We start from the raw sequence: 10,266 nt of genomic DNA, 5'->3' as shown, positions 1-10,266 counted from the left end.
CACATAATTAATTTTAATATAATGGAAAATGATCATTGGTTCTTTATTTGTTATAGAGATGACTACTAATAACGATGACCTAAATTTTCAATATTTATATAATTTTCTTTAGGGGCGTCTGGTGGGACGTAGTTGAAAATCCAGTGGATTTGTATTTATAAATGTTTGTATTTGAAAATTTATGAGAGTCAAATCCAGTGTTTAGTTGGATGTATTTGTAATGCTAAATTACAAAATTTTGTGTTAGGTTGGAGAGATTTATAAATTTAGATTTTATTAAACAATTAATATAATATAATATATTAATTATATATTATATAATTAATATTAATTATACTATAGTCATATTTTATTTAATATTTTATAAAATATAATTTTAGTGTAATTAATTTTATAAGTAATTAATATAATTAATATATACTTAATTTATTATAATAAAATATAATATATTAATTATTTATTAAAATGATTAATATAATATAATAAATTAATTATATACTATATTACTAATATTAATTACACTAATTATATTTTATTCAATATTTTATAAAATATAAATATAGTATAATTAATATTATGAGTAATTAATATAATTAACATATACTTAATTTATTATAATAAAATATAATATATTAATTATTTATTAAAACAATTAATATTATATAATATATTAATTATATATTATATTACTAATATTAATTACACTATAATTGCATTTTATTCAATATTTTATAAAATATAATTATAGTGTAATTAATATAATTAATATAATATAATATATTAATTATATATTATATTACTAATATTAATTACACTGTAATTATATTTTATTTAATATTTCATAAAATATAATTATAGTATAATTAATATTATAAGTAATTAATATAATTAGTATATTAGTTACTGGATGGGATTCACGGAATGAGATTTTGAAATTCAGTCATTTTGGCCGAATTCCATAATTCCATGACTTTTGGATTTGAAAATACAAAGGAGATTCAAATCCATCGAAATAAACAAAGGATTTTTCAAATCTAAAGATTTTCAAATCTAAGTATTCCCAAATCCGGCCAAACAAACAGCCTCTTTAATGTTTTTCTTTTTAATGATACATGTCATTTTCAATCTAAACATCTGGACCAATTTGGTTGGGTGTGGACTGAAAATAGTCACAAGCTCTAAAGACGAGTTGCTTTACTGAGTTAGAGGACAAAGAGTTAACAACATAATACCATTGTTTAACATAAAGGGGGCGTTTGGTTCACAGTAATGATATATTACCATGGTAATAAGATTACCATGGTAATATGATCGGGAATGTTATATGCCTGGGAATGTTGTGGTAATGTGAGATTACCATGTTTGGTTGAGAATTTATATTACTGGTAATCTTTCATTACTATGTTTGGTTAGTCATGGTAATCACCCTCAGAATATGTTAAATTTACTAAAAATACCCTTTACATATAAAAATTTTTGAAAAAAATATAATTTAAAAGTATTTAGATAAATAAATAATTAAATTATAATATTAAAAAAATTATTTTTTTCACAATTTTTTTAAAAATACCTTTGTATTTATCAAAAATACCCCTCTACGTATAAAAATTTTTTAAAAAAATATAATTTAAAGTATTTAAATAAATAAATAATTTAAATTATAATATCAAAAAAATTATTTTTTTACAATTGTTTAAAAATACCTTTGTATTTACCAAAAATACCCCCTACGTATAAAAAAATTTGAACAACTTAATTTCAAGTATTTAGATAAATAAATAATTAAATTATAATATCAAAAAAATTATTTTTTTACAATTTTTTTAAAAATACCTTTGTATTTACGAAAAATACCCCTACGTATAAAAATTTGAAAAACTTAATTTAAAGTATTTAGATAAATAAATAATTAAATTATAATATAAAAGATAATTTTTCACAATTTTTTAAAATATATTTGTATTTATCAAAATATCCCTACGTATAAAAATTTGAAAATCTTAATTTAAAGTATTTAGATAAATAAATAATTAAATTATAATATTAAAAAATAATAAAGGAAAATAAAAACTAGGGAGTATCATAAGGAATTAGATTAAATGAGTGGGGGTATAATTGGAAAAAAAATACATGTCAGATTACCACCAACTTGGTAATCTGGATGAACACCTGTTTTGGTGGTAATGTGATTACCACCTTACTTGGTAATATTTCACTATTGGTAATCTTACATTACCATCAACATTACCACTGCTACAGTAACCAAACATGGTAATCTGAACAGATTACCACCAGATTCCCGGTAATGTTTGCACATTACCGCGAACCAAACGCCCCCAAAGGGAAACAAAAGTGGGAAATACTCGGAATAAAGACGTGGAAGCGCAACCTGAAGAAAGGTTCCCAAGATTGAGCATGAACTATTCAATTCGTCTTTAAACTCAAGCTTGAAGACAATCATTTTAAACTAGAAACCAGTACAAGCGGAGAATTTCAAATACAAGAAAGCTCTTTCCTCTTTCCACTTCTCTACTCATGATTTAAAAAACAAGTGACCAAAAAGGGGAAGGGATATATTTAAGTCCATTGTAGGGAAAACAAATGCTTAATCTTCTCAGTAGATCCACAGGAATATGATAACAAAAACTCAAAAGAAATTATTGTACAGTTGTCAATGTTTTTCTTCTAAAAGAGAAAACCATCTGGAAAGCATAGCGGGAGAGAAAATCTATGGAGTTATATAAGTGAAATTAAGAGCAAAACAATCAAGAATTATGCATGATTCATGCTTTCTGAGGAAAAGGATTAGTTTTAAGAACAATGTGGACCAGATTGATAAGTAACTCTGATCTCGATCACTTTTGAAGCCTGAAGGATCAATGGTGTCTAGTGAAAACATAGTGTGGGCGCATCCTTGGAGCCAGAATTAAAAGCAGCCGCCAAAGTTTCTTCTGTTGTCAGAGCTGAAATTTCAGTTTTGGAACTGGCATAATTGGTGTTGGAGGCTGAACAATTGTGCTGGAAACAGATGTTAGAGGAAATGAAAAAGCGGCAGGTCTATCTGTACTTTTCCCATCAAACTCCCCAGATATTTTAGTAAAGGTAGGATGCATTCTTTGGGGTAAGGAAGCCACAAGCTTCTCTGAGGTTTGTGTTTCAGAAATGCAATCTGACTTCAAGTCATGCCTTTTTTTTCCATTGGCTGCTGAACCAAGAGCAGCAGCAATGGCAAAATCATCATTATCCTCCTACATTTCTAGTGAATCCTTCAAACGAAATTGAGGAAATGATCAGTTTTTAAAGCTATAAAGGGTCGGTGACACAAGGAACATGAAGAAATAAAATAAAAAATATAAAATCATGACTACATGAATTATAATCACGACAGGGACTCGAAGCAGAATTCCATACCTCAGGCGCACTAATTTTAAATGCTGGATTTTTGTGCAATGGGATGGTTGAAGATTTCGTAAGAAAAACATCTGGAACTCTCTTATCAGATTTGGCATTTGAAGCAGGGGTGACTGCACAAAATTTGCTGTCCGACCAAGATGTCATGCCATTGGAAACAACAGATTTTGAGTGCCCATTCCCTTGGATTTCTTGCTTTTGAGACAGTCTTTGAGGATCTGAATCATTAGTGGCATCCACGCTAGCACTGGATTGGGAATTGACAATATTAGCAGGTATATGTTCAATACTTCTAAGAGCTCGCCCATGCAGCATATCAAGTGTTTACTTTGAAGGTGATTCATCCCTAGTAGTAGCTTTGAGTTCAGATGCTTTTTCTTTAGGATAAGGTACTAGTTTATCAAGCTGATGCAATATTTTTCTAGCCATTTCACCAGCCATGAGGAATAGGAGGAACACCATCAACAAAGCTCCTAATATCATCATGTTACACATCCACTGAGTGCCCGGACCCATGTCTAGGCACATTGAATCGGAGATGCTTTTGAATGGAAGACGTGGACGCAGGAATTGCTTGCTGAGTGGAGTGGAAGCACTGGGCAAAAGGTTTTTCGAAAGTGATTTGCTTATGTCCTTCAGAGGGGACATTAAATTAGATTTTTGACGAATCCTGCATATCCGACCAAAAGATCCAAAATCACTGTCCAAGACTGAACTACCACGTTTCAGAGCCTGCACAAGATCAAAGCAGAACAAATAATCAGTACATAGTAACAGTTAGCTGACAAAACCACAGACCACATATATGAGGCAAGCAACAACCAGCTGTAGAGGCAATGACCAAATGAACAGTAACTATTTGTACAAAGTAATCTTTCAGTTGCAATAATGCGATGGCATAAACTACAATAATAGAAGATGCCCAATATGCAAGTTTTCTGAAAATAAATCCCAAACTGGCAAAAGATGAAATTAGAGTGATCAGCTTCATATATGTGTTGAAGTTCATCAACTTTCATATAATTCAAGAAACAAAAGTTGGAACCAAATAAAGGATTTGAACCCACAAAACCTATTTTTCAATGTACAAGAGATTACCAAAATTATCCCAACATCAATGCAAAATGCAAGAGAAAGATGATCGCTTGGTACTGTAAATAATTAAAATACCTGTTTACCACCAGAATGCATGAGATTTGTTGTTGTGGTCCACTGGGATGATGTTGAGGATTCTCTAGCAAACATGCCACCCTAAAGTCATAGCATAACAAAATCCGCAAGTGGATCAAAGGAAGAATTGTCACGCCCCAGCCCCACAAGCCGGGTCCATTGACAGATCGGCTGCACCCAATGGGATTGGACCCACTGGGTGCAAGGCCTCAGATTTGACCTGGTCAGAGTCAACCCTAACAGGTAGAACAGAAACAACAATATAGGCCACAAATAGAGTCACATAAATAGAGATAATAAGATACGGACTAAGACAGTCCTACAGAGTACACAAGTAGTTTACAAGCCAAATAATACAAATAAGATACAAGTCTCACTCATACAGAATAAAAATAACACCAAGGTTTCACAACCTCAAGAACAAATGTTTGACAAGTCCACAATTACAGAAGGAGCCCCAGAACAACCCACCGATCCTAAGCTTGATTTTCTCCTGTGAAAAGAAAAATTCACAAAGTACATGAGCCAAAAGGGCCCACTAGGATCGCAGAAAATAACAAAATAATACGGATATAGCAGAATAATTAATAATTCAGACAGAATACAGAAATAATCAGAAATACAGAAAACACGCAGAAAACAGACATGTACATCTCCCTGACTGATAACAGAAATCAACAGCACGAAGCTGGATCATCGACTGTGAAGTCGAAACAGAATAGAATATCAACAGCAGGAGCTGGATCTTCGAGCGCAGTCGGAACGGACACGCATGTCTGGTAGCGCTACTATAGAAAACATGTGCACATGGCTAGGACTTGCTCCTCCTAGCTGGGTGAGCCAGAAATGGAGATGTACTAAAAATCCGCAGAAATTCAAAATATAGACAACAGAGATACTGAATAAATAATGCAATAACAAAATAAATAATAAATGAAATTATTAAACAATGCAGTAATTAAAATAATAATTATTGCCAGAAATACGGAAATTATACAGTGCGAGAGCCTACCTGGCTCCGAGCTACACTGTCGGGTTCACCAAGTCCCACGCACTAAGATTCTCTACCGAATCTAACCCAACAAAACAAGCTAACTTAGATTTGCAAGACTTGGGCTGGGTTTTAACTTACAAATAACAGAAAAAAAAAACAAGAGGAAGAACAAGCATTAAAATAATATTGATAATATTACAACCATTCACAAAACCCACAATAATAATTAAAACACCAACCAAATAAAAAAAGAACAACAAGCACTCTAAGACCAAAATTACCAGGATACCAGGAAAAATTCCAAAATGAAGAATCAAGTCTAAGATTTCATGCAATTTAAAGAATCAAAAAATCACAAAAAAATGCACTAATGCACGGGTTCCAAGAGATATGGCCTTCAAAGAATTTACACAATTCTAATGAAAGGCAAAAACAACCTGCTAATTAGACATCACCTTAAACATGGTTTTAAACCCAACAAAAATAGAACATGCTTTCAGGTTGCGCTATGCAACTAAAATTCTCCATGAAAACTATAAAAATAAAAACCAGAACAAAACTTTCCACTAACCCAAGATTTAGAATGAATATATTTAAATCTATATGCATACACAAACATAAAGTAATATTAAAATAAATCAACTAAATTATAACCTTGCTGCATACTCACTAATTCAAATTACAAACATGCAAACCTATAACCAAATAATTTAACTCATGAATATATTGGTAGGAATATACATATTTATACATATAGATATCCATACAAAATACATAAATAAATACAAGAATTCACTTAAGATAATATGCTTACTCCAAGCCATAACTTAAGATAAAACATAATTCAATAATTCCATAACAAATTAAATTTCAGAACATCAAGATGCATATAAATAAACAGAATATAAATCTAAAAAGAATTAATGAAACCATGCTTTGAAGGCTTTAGATTACCAACATCATACAATACACACACACATGCAGAATCCTAACAACCATATACGAGCATAAATACATAAATATTATCCATACAAAAGCACAAAACACCAGATCAAGCTTCAAGGTTGCAGGTTCACAAGAAGATCAAAGCTACACTTATGAATACAAAGATAATTAAGACAAGCTAAAGAAATAAAAAGGCATGGATCTAACCTCCAACCAAAGAGGAAGCAAGATCCCGGGATCGCAACTATGGCCACCAAGAAAAACCTCAAGCTCGGGAGTTGAAGTGCTTCTAAAGGCAAGCACACACACCCACTCTCGAATTCTAAACCAAACGACCAAGCTCTCCTCTTAAAAGCTAAACAAAACACAGGCCAAATAATTAACTCTATCAAGATCCGGTTTTTAAGGGCAAAGAGACAAAAGTGGGGGCCCACTCACCAATAATCTCAGTCAAACCAGTCAAAGCTCTCACTCAGCAAACATTACAAGAACTATAATGCAGCAGACTGTCAACTCCAAGTATCAATAGTGAAAAAGTAGCAACCATTAAAAAATTTAATGACAAATACCTTGACATTAGCTGTTGTCTGAACTTTAAAATATGGAGAACGGGACATTCTATAAATTGCCGATCTACCCTGAGATCTAGAAGTGATATAGCCATTTTCAGTTTGTTCAGGTACTCTAGCGAAGGGAACAATAGACGGTGGTGCAACTGAAAGATCAGGTGGTTTCAGTGCAAATGGTACGCCGTTTGGTAAAGTGGCATCCTCTCTGGACATATGACTTTGTGAACTATGCCTTAAAGATGGTAAATTTTGAGGGTCTAGAACCCATATATGCTTTTGCAATTTCGGCTAGTGAAGCTTCCTCCTTGAGGATCTATTAATGACATTAAATAAAAAAAAAATGGATGGTGTTTCAGATAGAAGGATGAACATATTAACAAAAAGAAATTAAAAAATTGAAGTCATTAGTTAACACTCTTTAAAAAATGACGTCAAGAAAGAACATATCCCTCCTGAAAATAAAGGTGTCAAGTAATGAAGCAAGGCATCATCTGCAAAACCTAATCTATCCTCAACTTAATAGTAAAATCAGACCATAAACTGCTTCATTATCAAGAAACATAGAATTAAACAACAGATTTAGAGATACTCCAAAAGGATAACAAGGGCAGACCTAAATTACTTTCGGGATCTGTAACTTTGAAGAAATATAGTCATTGCGCAAATATCTTCAAGAAAAACATGAAACTTATATGCAACTTTTGGTGACCTCGAACTATCCACTCTAACTACAGATAGTTGTAGGAAGATATGTATTAATGAACACAGAAATGTTAGATAAATTAACACTCACACTTAAACCTCCTTTGGAAGGTGTGGTATTCCCATTAAAAATGGTATGCCCAGTTCTTTTGTCTTGTTCTGTATTTGAAACTTCCCTATTATCATCAATTGGCTCTGTCCTCATTGACTCAATTGGTCTTGTCCAAAGCAACTCTGTTAAATGGTCGAACTTGGCCCTGTACATTAAGGAACTTTGTTAGAAATAAACAAAACTATGAACATGATTGCCAATATGACAAGGAAAGATAAAGGCAACAAAAATTGATCAATTAAAAACTAGAAGAATAGTTGGCAATTTACTGAATCAAAGAGATTCATATCTGACAAATGCTAACAATAAGATCTTCTAGCCAACGACCTTCGGGTCTATTGGTACACGGGTCGCCGATAGAGCTCTCAACGAGCGGTGAGAGTTCGATTATCAGCTGAGAGCACATTTCTGGGAGTTGTGAATAGTGGTTGTGTATGGGTGGTTCTAGCGCCCACGTGAGTGCGGCCCCGTCCCCACTTGTTCCACCAAGGCTTGTGCACGTCCCTGGGTCTCTAGCGGGTTCGCCCCGCTCCTCTTCCCAAAAAAAAAAAATCCTTCTAATGCTATAAAATATTTGATAAAATGAAAAATCTAAAATAAAACTATTGCCCATGCTTTAAAAATAGACAAAAAGAAGGACAATCTAAGTATCTTTCACACAGGAAAAAATAGCAGTCTATCTTGATGACTATCAAGAGAAAATCTTCACAAAATTCATCTACTAATCATAAAGAATTAGTTAAATAATTTCTTGTGTATTCATAGATTAGATTCTATAATAAACTTGAATCAGATATTTTGCAGCCTACTATTCTAGCATCACTTTTTATATGGCAGTCTATCTTGATGATTACAAGATAAAAATCATCACAAAATTCAGCCATCTTTATAACATGTCATGAAATTACAAAACAGATCCATTCATCAAAAAGAATCAGTTCAACAATTTCTATTGTATGCATCGATTCTATAATGAATTTGAATCTGACATCTTGCAGTCTATTTGATGCAAAAGACATCTTGCAGTCTATTTTATTCACTTGCATGCCTTTGATCTTTTGCTTTTTGTAAAATACATGTTCTTTGAAATATTCAATTGCTTGCATTGTGAAGTTCGATGATTAATATTTATGTAGTATGATGTAGTTTCTCAAGTATTTCAATTTTTCTGCTTTCTCCCGGTTAATAATGATCGCTTCGTGATCTTCTTTCTTCATCCTTGCTTTTTGTTTGAAAATAAGCAAAAGTTTTTTTAATTGTAAGCATTGAGCTGTATCCTTGTTGAAAACTTCATGTTCTCACAGTTTTTTTGACCTTTCAATTGTCTGTGCATAATGTGGAAAGATAGATGTTTATGGATATGCTCGAGAAATTAGTTAAAGGCGACTTTGTTTGCGAGTAGTTTTTTTGGATTTCAAGTTTGCTTTGAATTAAGAAGCACCAGTCTCCCTCTTAGAATTTTGACAATTTTTTTAGAATTTTTATTTCTGTTTATATTTTTATTTTTTATTTGGTGTTCCAACCATGAAACATCATTAGAATTCTTGAAGTTTCAAAACTTTTGTAGTGTGAGTTTTATTCCCCTCTTGGATGTGAGGTAACATGTGGTTGTGCATATATGCATGACTTTTCATTCTCTTGCTTGAGCAGGTTGAGAGTGTGTGAAGGTCTATTTTCTATTGAACTCATAAATGCAAATCTTCTCTCTTTTTTGTTTCTTCAAATTTGAAATTGAACCAGACTAATTGGGTTTATCTTTTATCAATCCCACTTTAACTGACCTGCACTCATTTAATTCAGTTTGATCTTAAATTTGTTTTAGATTGGGTTTATCTTTCATCATCATCATAGCCATCAGCTCCATTTGGTTCTCTGTGCTCCCATTTATGTACTCCAAATCCATCCTTAGCTAGTTTCCTGCCACTTTTCTCAGAGATAAAAGAACTGTAAAGTTGAAACCTATCTATCAGAGAGGATGGGGAAAGTTAGCTCTCAGAAGGTGGCAGAGATTCTATATATATCTATATATATACACACATCCTAGCTACTTGCAAACCCATAGCCATATATATATATATATATATTAGTTGAGAAACTTCTATCTTGCTTCTTGTATGATTAATTAAGAGGCTGATATAAATGAATATGTAACACAATGAAAGGGACTAGTGTGAGTTCTGTAATCACAAAAGGTGTTGGTCTTTATTTGTAGGGTATCTAATACTCTCTTTTTCTTCTATGTTAAAAATTCATCTTTGTTCCAAATTGTTCATTGTTTCCCCACCAATCCTTTATTCTGCCAATATCATGTTGGTGATAAAACGTTGCAAATTTGTTGTGTGACAATTTGCTTACTATTAGTC

At 32.1% G+C, this 10,266-nt stretch overlaps 1 long non-coding RNA gene across 1 annotated transcript; it reads right to left on the bottom strand.

Moving 5' to 3' along the window:
- Positions 1-5,364: 5,364 nt before the first annotated feature.
- On the bottom strand, positions 5,365-6,769 carry LOC120280973. The gene is made up of 3 exons (XR_005542464.1): positions 6,728-6,769; positions 5,594-5,654; positions 5,365-5,412 (listed from the first exon to the last, which is right to left on the bottom strand). It is a non-coding gene; the product is annotated as an uncharacterized LOC120280973 (long non-coding RNA).
- Between the last annotated feature and the right edge of the window lie 3,497 nt (positions 6,770-10,266).

The sequence above is a fragment of the Dioscorea cayenensis genome, chromosome 17, assembly GCF_009730915.1.
Source record: "Dioscorea cayenensis subsp. rotundata cultivar TDr96_F1 chromosome 17, TDr96_F1_v2_PseudoChromosome.rev07_lg8_w22 25.fasta, whole genome shotgun sequence".
In the NCBI taxonomy this organism is placed as follows: domain Eukaryota; kingdom Viridiplantae; phylum Streptophyta; class Magnoliopsida; order Dioscoreales; family Dioscoreaceae; genus Dioscorea; species Dioscorea cayenensis.
The sequence above is the reverse complement of the archived record's forward strand: the minus strand, read 5'-3'. Positions and strand labels throughout refer to the sequence as shown.